The following is a 16,281-nucleotide window of genomic DNA, read 5'->3' on the forward strand; positions in this document are numbered from 1 at the left end:
AAAGGGAATTAAAGCCGTTGGTCTCCGGTTCATGAGTCGATGGGTCGATAGGTAGGTACCAGGTGTGGGAGCTGCCTCCCTGGCTTCGGTAGCATTGGTGCTCAGCACGGAAAACAAGGTCGACGGAAAACAAATAAAGGAAAAAAAAAGTTATGCACCCGAAATGATTGAGTCCTTGTAGCATATCCGAAGTCATCAACAAGCCCACTAATTACTTAAAGCAGCTCCTGAAATGATTGATGAACAAAAACTGCATTTACCAGATGTTATAAGTGATATATTCAAAACATTCAGCAATACAAGCAGTATTGCACGAAAAGATAGATTACTAGCGATAGGCATGGAAATTCAAGCTTTCAGTTGAATAGCTCGAAGTGATTTGATTTTCATCAAAAAGATATTAAGTAAATCATTGAAAAAAACATGAAATACACAAAAGATGGTTTATGAAAAGATGCGAAATTGAAGCAAGGCTCTGTCTAGAGTAAGAGAGAAGTGGATTCAAAAAAAACTTCCTTGATAACCTATGGTAGTTTCTAACAACACTGTCAATGATTGGTGATACTCGATTGGCTTTGGTTTTAGCAGTTCGTGTGGTTTAAAATTGGTCAGACCCTTATCTAGTGAAATAACTTTACACTTCATATTTTTGGATTGATTTAATTTGATACTTGTAGATTGTTAGAGGCAAATAGAATTGAATAAAACCTCATAATTGCTCCAATTGAACTAATACACACTACACACGAATCATTGGGTATAAAAATTCCCGAAATTACCGGTTTTCAAAAGGATAAAAACCAATTTTTCGGTATAACAGAAAGGCACGGAATTACCGGTAAAACCGACTCAGTAGGGTTACATATGCAAAATTAATTGGATTATATCAGTTTTAGTCAATAAATCAGTGCCAGCATTTCGAAAGGGTTGTAATTGCATTTGTAAACAATGGCTTTAGTCGTCGATTTCTCGGGAATGAAAGCTCACTCATGAAAATCAATGACACCAGCACTTGGAGGAATGTTTCCTGTATCAGCTAGCATTTGTAATTTGGAGGGGTGGGTTTTTATTTGCGATAAATCAACGTCTAAAGCCATTGTTTACAAAAGCAATTGGGCCCCTTTGAAATGTTATCTAATCTAATCTAATCTAATCTAATCTAACACCAACACAGCCAGTTCTTGAAAGCATCCATCATTTTTCTTGTCTATTTGATATATGTTTCACATCAAAGATGCGTCAGACGTATCAAAACGGCCAGGCCTACTGTGCAGCATTTAAGGGGCAAGATGATTCAGAAAACATCGGGCCTGTTTAAATCGAAGATTTAAACACGATGCTTCAGAATTCAATAAATGGATGAAACGTGGACATCTCGTACCGTACGTTCCGATTTTGGTAATTATATGATTGGTTGGTTGTTGGAAGCATCAAGGCTAGAAAGGTTGAGTGATGCTCTATTTTCTTCTGACGGTTGGGACATGAGCACTAACTCTTGTCCTAACCTTTTTATGGCTTATGGCTATAGCGCCATTACTCGCTTTCTGAAAAGAGAATAGGAAAAGGAAAAGAAGAAGGACAAAGGGAAAAGGATTATGTAGACTCTATGAACATAAACAATATTTTTGATTTGAAATATACAATATAGAAATGTATAACGGCGGTGGTCACTACCCGAGTCTTGTCACTATTATGAAGTCATAAAAAGTAACAAGGACTAAAATGTGATCCTTTGATCACTGGAAAATCCTAATTCTCTAGTTTGAAGTTGTCACGACTAGGGTTCAGTCGTAGATCTTATACCAGTAACGCACCACAAAAAGGTGATATTCCAACGTTACTGGTTTGAAAAGATAAAAATTTACAGAATGGAACGAAATCACCAAGTTTAGCCAAATGAACCTGAAGGCTGCTTGACATGTGTTGATGTAGAAGTCCAAATTGTAGACGAAGCTTGACGAAGATCAACATGAACTAGTCCGGTTTGTGGTAGTTGCGCGGAATGTCTTCCTTCGATTTGAGATAAACAAATGTTTGGATGTTTGTAGTCGGTTTTTGATGCGCAAAGGCAAGTCTTTTTGTGGCCAATGGTCAGTTTCAACACTGCGACTCAACGAATGATGGGATGAATGATGAAACGCCTCATGGAGGTTCTACTTGTCTTAGGGACAGCTTCTCAGCGGGAAATAGCAGGGTATAGAACTAGATACAATGAGCTGCAGCTCTCGCAGGGCTTCTTCTGTCTTAGTGAACTCACTGAGGAACTAGAAATCGTCTCCTGGGCCTGGTTTTGGCCAGATCAGAAACCGATTAGAGATAAAAAAAAACTCCACGGAAAAAAAACAAACGTCAGGTTCGATCCCAATTACGCCCCTTTGAAATGTTGGCACTGAAATATTGAATATACACCATTATGTACCGCTCTAAGGGGAGAGAGGTAGATTCGAAATTAGTGACAAGCAATGCATAAGATATAGGATGAAGCATGTCGAATGGGGGACAAGTGGAAGTGAAGATATTTTTCTAGTAAACCTACTTTGCAGCTACTTTGGAGAGGCAGCAAAAGAGCCTTATTGAATATTTGTTTCGCAATCACAACATCGCAACTCACAGCATTGCTGTATTTTTCAACTGAAACTGATAACTCGATTATCACCAGTGGTTTTCACTTCGCCATACTGTAAAAAAATGATGTAGGATAAGTGAACCAGTTATGGAACAATCCCATATACGAATGAGTACCAGTTTTTGGTCCAACCCATTTAAACCCCATAAGCTATGACTGGTACATACCGAAGCTAGGGATTTTTTTTATGTAGTGCCATTTTTGTGCCAATATTATCAATATCAATATTTATTACCAATAGATATGATTGCTTCGTTGAATCATGAACGGATGCAACTTATTTATTTTAAGACTAACAGTTGGTCTAATAAATTTTATACTTATATTCCCGCTTCGACCCCAAGTTGCATTAAAATTAAATTCTATGCCTCATTCAATTAAACATACTGCAAGAAGAACCCATATTATTAAAAAAAAATTAGTACATTCAATGTGTGCCTGCCATGGCAACAGCAGCGCTTGCTGCTGTTGGAAATGATTTCGGTCCGACCAAATATTACTACTCCCAGTTTCTGCACGTATTACGCAGCTGTAATGTTTTTGATCTAGAGCAAACAAACGAAACCATCTGAAATCACAACGTGTACTTGTGAAATTTGATTGCATTATGGGTTGTAATTTTCGTGGAGTAAAAACTTTTAGCAAAACCAAGAAAACCATACAAAAAAAAATTTACAGGGTAATAAGCATGATACACATTTTTAAATCAAAGGATGAGAAATTAATCCAGAGCTGCTAGAAAATATGTTCCGTCAGTAATATAATGTGGATTGAGGGTTGCTTCATGGGTATGGGCTTGAAGAATTTGAAGTTTCAATTTCAATTTCCATTTTAATGAAACCATCATCAATAAACTTCATACATATATCAATGACCGCATAATTACGCCCAAAGAGGACAACGTTTTTCAATTGCAATCGGAAACGAACAAAAGTGCAACAGAATCAAAAACCCTTCATCTTAACATCATCAATGGAAAAGGAAAGGCCGGAAGTTGCACATTATCACAGGGTCACAGTAGGGTAGCTGTGCATTTCTTTATTAGGGTGTGTTCCAATTGTAGCTTATGGATTTCCCATATGCCGTGACTGAAATACACCATGATACTCTATAGAATTTTACAATTTGTGGGCGACAATGTGGTGTCCTGCTTTTGTTCTTTTTCACTCCAAGTGCTTGTCTTCCTAACAAGGATTATAAACGAATCGAAGAAGGGATTATGTCGTTATCTGTTGATCGCAGCACTCTTGGGAGAAAATATGCCGTCTTCGTTGGGCTTTGCTTTTAAGGATGATGTTACTATGGTTTCTTAGCTGTCGATGCTTGCTACGATTGTAATATCAAGATAAGCTGGAAAGCATGTTCGTTCTGTACGTCAACAATGTAAACAGGAGAATTGATATGAGTTTCTTTGAATCAAATTTAATCTGAGGAGGTGAGAAGCTTGTCACTGGTGCACCCGCAATCCAGATCATTCAAAATATTTCTTAAGTTATCAAAAACAAACACAGCAGCCTTACATACTAATGCAGACCTTGGCTGGCTGGTAATTGCTTAACAACAGAACTGATTGATAATAGTTTAAAAATCTGTGAAAAATTTCAATAATATAAAATTTATAAATAATATTCCTAATTTCTTGATGCTTACGAAGTTTTCGGAACATTCATAGCATTCTAGGAATATCCCATTATACCACGGAAGTTCTTGTGAGTAACTGCAAATTTCCTTAATTAAATGGGATTGCTCTCAAGCATTCTCGATGTACTCGGGACTTCACTGAACATCACGATACTTTAAAGTTTATATTTTTTATGGTCCCTGGCATTTCTTGAAGATTTTGCATTTTTAAATAAATGGAACTGCCTTGAAGTTATCTAATCAACTTAGTTAAATTTTCGATAACTGTTGTAATTCTTGGAATTTTCATGATAACCATATACAATTCCTTAACTATTTTCACATTTTCCTAATGTTAATTTAACTCTCTTTACATTCTAGAAACTCTCTCGGAGCTTTGCTGAAGATTCCGGAATGTCTCTGAGTTTCTCGAAACTTGTGTAAACTTTCTTCAATTTCCTTGAAATTATTCCTGAAACTCACAATTTTCTTACATCTTGGTTCTGTTCTCAAATAAATGGAACTCACCTAAACTGTCGTTCTACGGATATCTGCCCAATGTTCTAACAGTAGCATCTGTGAAAATCACGAAAAATGTTTCGAATTATTTCTGCTCATTGGAAGAAATGTTATTACGAATACAACTTACAGTTGCGAGTTTAATAAAAAAAAACATTTATTCTATTCATTCAAATCTACTTTAGGCTACGCTCCTAGAATGTGGTCGTTTAAAAAAACATAATTTTCCAACAGGAGGTAGCATCCAGCATATGTACAAAGTTCATTTCAAACCGAAGAGGGTCCCAATCGAAATGTTCTTTACTCAATCTTTTAGTATACACACATTTAATTTTTTTCGCCGAGGTTCCAACAGCCGAGTAGTTCTGCAATTTATTTAGCTGAGATTCAGTAAAACAATTGCCGAGACTCAGCTAAAGTAAATGCCGAGGTAATCGGCTGTTGGAGATTTTACCGAGCTAGATTAAGTGTGCACGTAAACAGAGTAAAATTCACAGATTTTCAAAATTTCTATACACTTTATGTGAAACACATTTCCTGCTTTCGTAAATCCATCCTCATGAAAATCAGCTGTTCTATTGGCACTCAATAAACTATCTGTGTCCGTGGCACTCAATTTCCCGAACAATGCGTTCATTACGAACTCCTCATCCTCAACACCCCCGGGAACGAACGGAACAAAACCCCCAACCGGGAACGAATGGAAAATGCAATCATGAACCCAACTGTCGGCACAGCCAAGCAACGCGACGCAATACCTCCAAGCCATGCTCCAGTCTCGGATGGTTGTTCGTTTGGTTCGGATCAGAAGAGGAAAACAAATGGAAAACTCGGTCTTACTTCTACACCACATTGAAGTTAACGCGAGCGAGCGTAAAACCGTTCCCCATCAGGGTGGTACTGAATGGCTAATGTTTTCGATTTTATGATGTTTACATTCATTGTATGATGTTGTGATACCGGAACGCTTAGATACTTGACCTATTTCAGTGATGTCAGACATACAATATTATTTTTTTTTTCCTTGATTAGTTTTCCGTGCTGAGCACCAATGCCACCGACGCCAGGGAGGCAGCTCCCACACCTAGACCCTTCCTATCGACCCATCAACTCATGAACCGGGGACCAACGGCTTTACTTCCCTTGCGAAGAAAGGCGTGATCAGAAATGTTATGGCTCAGAACATCCCGCCAATTAATCCAACTCTATGCACTGACATATGGAAAATAAGTGTTGACATAATACAAGAAGGAAATACAACAAAAACTAGCAAAGCGAAACGAAGGCAAACAGTCAATGGAGAATGTATTGCAATTATAAATTCATTTTTCTTTATTCGGATATTTGAAGTGGTACAACACAGACAACTCAAGATTACCATGATTTGGAGGCATTTCGGACTCTAACATTCAACTTTGGGCAATGCAAACGCAGACGACGTCCCTGACCTCGACGGAGAAAATACCTTCGAACTAGAAGTGTCACACCGCTCTGTTCTTATCTCATTTATGCAGTGGGAAACAAGGAAAAATTAAATTCAAACCGGCAGACTTGTGTCGCAACGGAAGAAAAGCAAAAACATGTCAGAAAACATGCAACTGGATCCGTCTCAAGGTCATTCAACAATGAGCATATAGAAAAAAAAATTATACTTCAAATTTTAACACTGACATGAGCCATTGTGATTGAGATGTGTGAAGTCGTCAATATAAGGTAAATGCGCCTCAGAAAGCTTGACTGCTTTATGTGGCCTACTTGGATGCACTTGCTATATGGCCAGTGACATTCTAACGGAAAACAACATTCACAATGCAGTGGAAAGCAAAAGAGAAGAACGATTAATTGCAGATGAAGCCAAAGCCGTCACTTCCTCTTACAATCTGATGATTGATCGTAATTTGATGTGGCAGAAAATCGTCCCGGTTTTGGTCGTATTTTTAGCTCCTCTGTACGATTTCGCAGAAGATAACGAGTCCTGATTGATGGAATGGGGAAACGAATGGTTTGCAATAGAAAGCAAAGCGTAATTTGATTGTCAATTGGATTATCGTTAGAGGCATTTTTTTCTTCTTCTGATGAATCAGAAATTTAAGGCGTTATTTTGAACAGCTTATGTTTTTTTAATTAATTGTCTTTTTTTTCATTTAATACTCACCGTTTTCTCTTCAGAACTAGTTCTCCAATCCTAGCACCTTATGTTCTACCTCAATACAAAAGGTTCATAGCAAGCTTGAGGCCGCTCAGTATCGGAATGCCTCCCGGCATTCGGCACATTCCATACGATACCTTTCCCGGAAAGTGGCCTGCTTCGTTAAACTTTTCCATTCTAGAAACACGGCTTATGTTAACCTATTCAGTGGGGGCCTTGAGCAAAATGCAAACACAACAACCGCATCGTTGTTGGCTGTATAGCGTAACCATGGAAAATATCGTACTGACTTGGCCTCAGGAATCCGAGTAACCAGCGTTCGAGTTTGGAGAAACGAAAATATTTATGATCTGCCTGTATACGTTCTACGGTGAAATCAAAACCACAAATGGCAGCAATTTATCCCACCTACATTTTTGGTTTTGCTCCGGTGAGAGAACAAAGCTTGAGACAAAATTCTAACGAAAGTGTGATAAATTACACAGCTTTGCATCGATTCAGTTCGGAACTCTTACCTTTAGAGCGAAATATTGGTTGGGAACCTGATAGCAGAGATTATATCTATTGATGAATTATTCAACCACACCTGGAGAAGCAATAGGCTAAATAATGTTGTGATAGAATATATCACATCTACCGAGCGAAGCATGCACTACGCTACCAATATCTAAAGAGAGCCTTATTTACTTTTCATCTCTCGTCTTTCGTCCTTATAGGTACCGTGAAACGTAGTAGCTTTGATAGTTTTTAAATGTATATTCTAAATATTTTTACAGCTTGAAATGATTTTAAATTTTTATTAGTTTTAACAAGTACTAGAGTACTGATTTGGGACTACTTTGAAATGCTCGATGAATGTAGAAAAACATGCGTGAAACTCAAAAATTAAGTTCAAGATATATGAAACTACGAATGAGTAAATAATCAAAAGACATCATAATCAATAAGAAGACAACATTGAATTTATGATGGTTATATAGAACATGTATTCCATAAGTGAACGCTTGAGTGCATTTTCAAACAACTGAAAACAAAGGGCAAGCCAGCTGGACTAAGAGTTAATATTTTTGTAATGAGTAAATATAAGTAACTCATAATTACTCAAAATTGATCCAAGCAGTCGCACATTCATTATCAAATAGTAATCGAAAATTCTTTGAAGAATACTTCATTTAAAGCACATTACCGTGATTATCTTGAAAATATGGTATGAGCAGGTAGTGTGACTTTACGATTATCCAAGCCAAATCGATCCATCCACAAACATAATTTTTCTATCGCTATGCATTAGACTGATGCAAATTTTGAAATTTTCGCTCCACAGTGCTCATACGGTTTCAAATCGTGTCCTGATTAGCCTCCCAAAATTTGAACTCATTTGCAAAGAAACTGACTTGGCACAAATCATTTGAAGTTTATATGGAAATAACTATGGGAAATCAAAATTTTTTGTTCATTGTCTTCTTACCTTTTTCCATATTGCGCTGTTCAAAAATTCAAAAACTATACTTATGGAAAATTTTCTCAGCGTCAACTTAGCAGAATATAGTTGTTGAGCCAAACGTCAAATAAAATAGTTATTAATTGTTTAAAAGATTGATAATCTTATGGCATGATCAAGTAGCTGTTTTGTGAGCAACACTGTATCTTGCAGTGTGACATAGTAGCCATGATTTTTGTGCTTTATTCCAAGCGCCAGAAACACCAATGTTGCCTGCTGAACAGTTGATTGAGCATAATCGTAAGACATTAGTGGCTTGAATTATTGATAACTTTTGATGCTTACATTATATTGAAAAGTGGTTAAGGACAAAGTTGTAGCTGAGAAAATTTTCTTCGAGCTCAGTTATCATTTTTTAAAGCAGAGCGATATGGTAAATTGTTAGATGGATATGAACAAAACATTTGGTTTTCCTATAGTAATTTCCATATAAACTTCAAATGGTTTGTGCCAAGTCAGTTTCTTATCGAATGAGTTCAAATTTTGGGAGACTAATCAGGACCCAATTTGGAACCGTTTGAGCACTGTGGAGCGAAAATGTCAAAATTTGCATCAGTCTACTATGCATCCGTGTTAAGTTCTGTAAAATTGGGTGAGGGTCGCTACTGTATATTTAGCTTGGACTCGATGATTAATTTGGAAGCTGGAAGCCTTTGGGTATAAGTGGTCAATAAGATATAACACGAAACAGATTCGGAGGAGATGCCATTAACAGTGAAATCGTTGTCGAAACATCCATTATGATGGGTCATTTCACATTTCCAGCAAATTAGAGGTCTATTATTGCAAATTTATTCAAGGTCTATTATTCATTAATTCAAGAAGGTTACGTAATTTATTTGTTTTGACCGAGCATAAAGAGCATGTAACTAGACGATGAAAAGCTTCTTTTTCAAACTTACTAGAAAATGGAAATTATTTTAATCAATATTCCAGAAAACCAAGGGGTGAGACAGGTTTACTCTGAGTTGCTTTTTTGCAGCGAGTAGCTCGCGAGTAACTCAATGTACCTCAATATTTGCTCTGCCCCCTCCGTTTACTCATTTTAGACGTCAGTTTTGTTTGTAAATAAAGTAATCCCAAGTGTATTCTGAGCCTTTCGAATAAGCGGAATATTGTGGAAGAACATGTGCAGGTGCCTGCTTAGTACCACTAACAACCTACACTTCCAACCAGCTTTAAGGTTCAATTTACTTTGATGCATTTTCGAAAAAATCAAAAGCAGTTTTTTTCGACGCATTATTTCAGATTGCTAAAAGCTCGCGTCATTTTGTGTAGAATAGCAAAAGGAATCGAATAGTGCGAGCATTTTGCAATCTGAACTAATGCGTCGAAAAAAGCTGCTCTTGAATTTTTCGAAAAAGCATCAAAGTAAATTGAACCTTAAGGGTTGTTCTTCCTTCTTAGTCGTCACTCCGAAAGGATCATCTCCGATCAAAAAACTCTCCAATATTTTTCTAAACATCTGAAATTCCACCTATAATGCAGCGATCCCATCATCTTCGATTTCTCCAGTCGTAACAGCAGTCCCATTGGAAAAGGCATCACCAGTCAATGTAGTAATAACTAACTTCGATCCCCTTTCGACTAACATTCCCGTTGGCACCATGGCAAACATAGAGTAGTGAGTAATATTTCAACCATGGCCCCTCCAACGGCACCGGCCGCCACAGTTTCCGGTATAGAAAATATCTCCCGGGTGGGGCAACAACCGATTAACACCCAATTCCAGCTCCGAAGGCAACACTACAAACCATTACCCCTTGAAATGTTCAGCCAGAGCATCAGTGCAGCCGCTGCCACTGTCGCAGTCGAAGAGGAGAAGGACGATGAAGAAGCTGCTGTTTCCGGTGAGTGCGATCCTCGTTTGAACTTCAAACCCATTAACGATCTACCGGACGAAACCGAAGTGAAAACCCGCCAGGAAGACACAGCACAAATCAAGATGACAGATTCTCTTCGTCGACTTTGTCCTGGAGACTTCGGTCGACGGCCGCAGAAAAATCTCAGTGGTGTATAGCAAAAACGGGAGCGAATCACGTCCATCCGGAAGGCCCAGCAAAAGCACCAAAAGCAGGGATGGATGTCCTCCGTCAGCAGAACGGCACCGTGGTAATTCAGAGCTCGGTTCGCAGTTCCATCCAACGGCAGTTTTTCAAGCGATGGGACGGAATTGCTTCGACAAGTATCGATTTTGAGTATTTGGTAGGCAGATTGGGTTTTTCTACCACATCAACCAGATAAGCATTCGACCATCGTAAGTGTAAGGTTGCAACAGGTTCCCTTCACGTTCACGGTTGGTAAGGATCGAGTTCCGCTTTTATTGTTGTTTTGTTTGACAGCAGCTTTTCGGCTTTGCATGAAGGTGCACCTTCATATGTTGCTGTGATGCGAAAAGTGAGAAAGCAAATGACATCGAGCTTGCTCACTGAGCAATGTGAGTTACTCGAGGTGCCTCAAAAGCAACTCTGAAATTGCTCATGATTAGGAGCTGTCTTGCCCCTTGCAGAAAACCGTGTGAATCAGGCATTCCTTAATTAATACAAAGGTTATTTTCTTTGTACCACTAAGCTATAGTGGTGATGATTCCACTTGGGAGCCGATTATTCGCGGTTGGCTCGAGGTTAGGAGTAACAATTGTTAAACAGGAGGATGAAGAGCTATGAACTGAGAACACAAGGTTTGGGGATGCACTATGGTGGTTAGACTGATGCAAAATTTGACTTTTTCGCTCCACAGTGCTTAAATGGTTTCAAATCGGGTCCTGATTAGCCTCCCAAAGTTACAACTCATTTGATTAGAAACAGACTTCGCACAAGCCATTTGAAGTTTACATGTAAATTACTATGGGAAATCTCAACATTTTGTTCATTGCCTTCTAGTTTTTTTTTTCCATATTGAGCTGCGAAACAGTTCGATAGCCATTATTGAAGAAAATTTTCTCAGCTACAACTTTGCTGAAGATCGTTTCTATGTAAAACGAGACAGGACAAATTTATTAATTATTTAAGAGACACTGTATTTTGCAGTGTGACATAGTAGCCATGATTTTTGTGTCCTATTCAGCGCCCCAGAAACACCAATGTTGCCTGCTGAGCAGTTGATTGAGCATGATCATTAGACATCAGCGCATTGAACCATTGATAACTTTCGATCCTTGCATTTAATCAAAAAGTGGTCTTGGGCAAAGTTGTAGCTGGGAAAATTTCCTACAAGTACAGTTGAAAGCTTTTAAAGCAGACTAATATGGTGAATTATAAGATAGACAAGAACAAAAATCTTGGTTTTACCATAGTAATTCCCATACAAACTTCAAATGGTTTGTGCCATCTCAGTTTCTCACCAAAGGGGTTCAAAATTTGAGAGGTCAGTAAGAATCCGATTTGGAATCGTTTAAGTATTGTGGAGCGAAAAAGTCAAATTTTGCATCAGTCTAATGGTGGTGTTTGAGTAAGAGCTCAGGAAGCGGACGGATGAAAAATTTACCGAAACACAAAAGACGGACTATTGTGTAACACCGACAGTTGCTGTTCTACCGTGCATTCGATAATGAGCAACTCGAGCTGCTCAGAATAATTCAAAATTAACTCCAATATTACTCAGGATCAAAAGCTGTCTTACCCCTAGGCTGAAAAGCAGGAAATTTTTTGATTTTTTTTTTTTATATTTGGAAAAATGTTTTTTATATTGATTGATTGCAATTCATTTCATCATGCCAGGAGAATAAGAAAGTGATTCTATTTTACTGCTCGAAAATGATTCGGGCCCGAGTGGAACGTGGTAGATTCTGGTTTTTCAATTGTGTTCGTTTGTTAATGCTTTAGCATCGCCGCCAACAAGATCGGTTTGTAAGGAAAAAAAATGCGGCAGCAATCAAAGTTGGAAAAACAATAACCTATTCAAAAGGGGAAATGGCAACGAGAATTCAATTCCTCACTGGGACGATTGTTTTTACGCTGCGTTTGCACACCACTCATGTATTTGAACACTTTAAAAAAGATCTGTTTTTTTTTAACTTCATTCTTGCTAGAAGACATTCACTCGGTGACTGATGCCCATCCATACTATAACGAGTGGCCTTTATACTCTACTTCACTCCGTTGTCATCGTTTCTGTACCATCTGAACAAGTTCTGCAGGTTCATAGCCTACTGGTTTAACAGCTGCAAAAGGAATCGCTTCGCTCCGCAAAAGTAGAATCTCACGCAAAAGTAGAGCTCGATTGTAAAACAAAAAAGGAGTCCGATAGGCGTGGGTGGCGGGTAGGGTGCTTCATTTTGAAAAAAAGTGTTAGATTTCTTCACCCACCAGTTTGATTCATAACCTTTAAGGGGGTATTCCCAATCTTTTGCCTTTTTTCGGCCTGTTTTTCAATTAATTTTTTTTCAAGGAAAATGAATAGTAATGCGCCTAACTCTTTGGGATTCTTGTTTATTGAACATTAAAGTTTACAAATAAATTTTTTTCGACATAAAAAAAGACATTATTGACGTCACAAAATGGCGGCAAACAGACCCCTGTTCGCCGCAAACGCCTGGACGGGCGAAGACTTTTCTCTGGAACGGCTTCATCTGAAACAGATTTCGTGATGAAATTAATAATCTGATAAGATTCTCTGGAGCTTCTCCCGTTGGCAGCAAAAAATCTTGAAAATTAACAAAATGGCGGCCATATGAAAAAACAGGCGATTTTTAGCCCGCTTTTTTGCAGCTTTAAGGTGCTTCAAACAATGTTAAATGTTAATATTTTTGGCTGAAAGTGGGAGAAGCTCCAAAAAATTTAATAAGGAACAAAATGCGCAAAGATTCAAGTCAATATCTCTTATAGTTTCGGAGAAAAATCTTCGCCCGATAAAAAAAATGTGGTTTCGAGAAAAACGCGTTTAAAGTTTTGACTTTAGTTAAAACCATTTGGGGGTTCTTACCATTAGTCAGCTATGCCTGGACACCGAATTCGCTGATCGGAAAACGGCTTGGGGGGATGAAAGTATATAGTCTAAAGTACAAAAAAACGTGAAAAAAAAAATTTGATTTTTTTAAAAAAAAGATCGGGAATACCCCCTTAAATATGAGTCAGTACTTAAAATGGTAATCAATGATGAAGGTTTAGAGGTCACGCAAATGGTTTGTAATTTGTATGAGAATTCCTATGGAAGCATTTTAATTTCACTTATATCGCTCTAACTTTGGTTTCAACGTTTTGACAACTACACACTTAGAAATAACTAATTTTACACGTGACGGAATCCATCTTTGACACAAAGGATGAGACGTAAACAAACATGTCATGTAAAATTAAGTGCTCCGAGACTGAAAAGTTCGATACTCGACGAAAAGTACGTTTGATTGAACTGAATTGTGTGTTTATTAAGACTCAATTTTATGTCAAAATTGACGCTCGTATATGTCACTCTCAGAGCACCTAAATTAACATGATTTTTTCTAAGTGTGTAGTGAAATTCAATCATTTCCCATAATGATTCGCCTAAATTTCCAAATAAACTTCAAACCAGTTGCGTGACCTTCATCAATTCAGACTCATATTTTGGAGCAATGAATCAAACTGGAGGGTGGCCTATAATAAATCTACCACTTTTTAAAAATGAAGCACCCTAGTGTAGGGTAAAGTAGAGACGAGCCGGGCCAGTAGAACAGGGAGTACTACCTACTTGACTTGTTATTTCTACTTCACTGGCGAGATACTCGCATTTCTTTCACTACCTTGAGTTGAAACACTCTTTACGATGCAGTTTTCCGTTTTACTATTTCAGGATGGAACTTTATTTATTCATTACCTTGAGCCAGGACTTGTTTTTCATTCACAGATGGGACAGACTTTATTTCAAGATAAAGTGAACTTTTGTCAACATCAGCTGGATAACGAAAAAATGAAGATTGTGTAATTACAAATTCAAGCAGTTCATTAAATGTTCGCAATATTTTAATTAAACATTTTCCTATCATTTAAAAATTAAAACACTTTTGACGCACATTGTGCCAAACTCCTACTCCTTCGCTGTTGATTTATTCCCAATTATTATTGGTTGTCGATTGTGAGTGTTCGACGTGGCCGCATGTTCCAACTTTGTCAATAAATTGTGTTGATAAATAATATGATTTTCCATTAAACAAGTCAAAATACCAGCTCCACTTCAAGCCAATCATCGCCGTCATTAACTGCCGTAATTTCCAAGGTCCAAGGTGACTACATATAGGTGTTTCAATTCTAGGGTCATCCCACTCTAAACTTTGTATTTCTCGCTATGTGCATAAAAAGTTTAAACTGATATCTAAGATATCTGAAAATACTTAAAAATACTTAATAAATATTAACTTACTTACTTAAGGGTCCTGGGCACCACCAGCGGTGCAAAGGGCCAACGTGAAAGACTTCCATCCTGGGTGGCTGCTCGCTTTTGCCTTGACCCAGGTCAGGTCCAGGTCAGATTCCTATCGACTTGCTCTATTTCCTTATTGAGGCTCCGCCGCCATGAGCCCCTGGGTCTGCCTCTGCTGCGATGTCCTGCCGGATTCCAATTCAGCGCTTGCTTGCAGATTTCGTTTCCGCCCCGTCGAAGTGTGTGGCCGACCCACCTCCACTTTCGCTCTCGAATTTCTGTTGCTATCGGCTTCTGATGACATCGACGATGGAGCTCGGCATTCGAGATCCAGTTGTGAGGCCACCAGGCATGAATTATATACCGCAGGCATCGGTTGATGAGGACCTGCAGCTTTTTTTGAGTGTTCTCCGCTGATATTTACACACCACGTTCCGCTGGCGTATAACTTGGATCTCCATACGTTTCGAAAACTCGCAAAGGCAGCCCTAGCCTTCTTGATTCGTGCACCTATGTCGCTCTTGGTCCCGCCGTCTGACGCTATTTGGCTGCCAAGATATTGGAAACTTTCGACCTTCTCCACTGCTTGCCCCGCTACCGTAAAGTTGGAAGAGTTGCCCGTGTTGATATCCAACGATTTGGTCTTGTTGACGTTGATGGTGAGACCCACCGCAGAGGAGCGTTCGGCTAGGTCATTGAGCTTACTCTGCATATCAGAGCGCCGTTGTGCTAGTAGAGCAACATTATCAGCCAAATCGAAGTCGTTGAGATTCTCCATGGTGATAGGCTGCCAAAGCAGCCCACGGTTCGGTACACGGTCAATTGCACCTACCATGATCTCGTCGATTACGATGAGAAACAGTAGCGGTGATAGTATACATCCTTGTCTCACACCAGCGACTACCCAGATAGGGTCGGACAAGGCTCCGTTATCCAGAACTCTGCACGTGAAAGCCTCATGCTGCGCTTCGATGAGGTTGACTATTTTATCCGAGACTCCCTTGCGTCTCAGGGCGCCCCACAGATTCTCGTGATTGAGACGGTCGAAAGCTTTTTCGTAGTCAATGAATACCAAATAAGGGGACTCTTGGAATTCATTGACCTGCTCCAGGATGATGCGGAGCGTGACAATATGGTCCACACAAGATCTTCCGGCACGGGATCCTGCCTGCTGCCGTCGGAGAGTCGCGTCGATCTTCTCCTGTATCCGATTCAGGATAACTTTACACAGAACTTTGAGAACAATACACAGTAACATGATGCCTCGCCAATTGTCGCACACAGTCAGATCCCCCTTCTTTGGGACCTTCACTAAGATGCCCTGCATCCAGTCGGCCGTAAATATTTAGTGTCAGTTTATTACCATCATCGCTAGACAAGTTTAATTTGTTTGTTTATATAATGTCTGGGATTTTGTGTGAAAATGTGAAGCGTACTCATCCTTTTCTAAATATCTTCTCTTTATACCTACTTCTACCTTTAAGGCACATGTAATGTGATGATGGCTACTATTTTGGAGCTAATTGAATG

This window comes from Ochlerotatus camptorhynchus, unplaced genomic scaffold (assembly GCF_037179485.1).
Source record: "Ochlerotatus camptorhynchus isolate MF236.1 unplaced genomic scaffold, CSIRO-AGI_Acam_v1.1 ptg000182l, whole genome shotgun sequence".
NCBI classification, from domain to species: Eukaryota; Metazoa; Arthropoda; class Insecta; order Diptera; family Culicidae; genus Ochlerotatus; species Ochlerotatus camptorhynchus.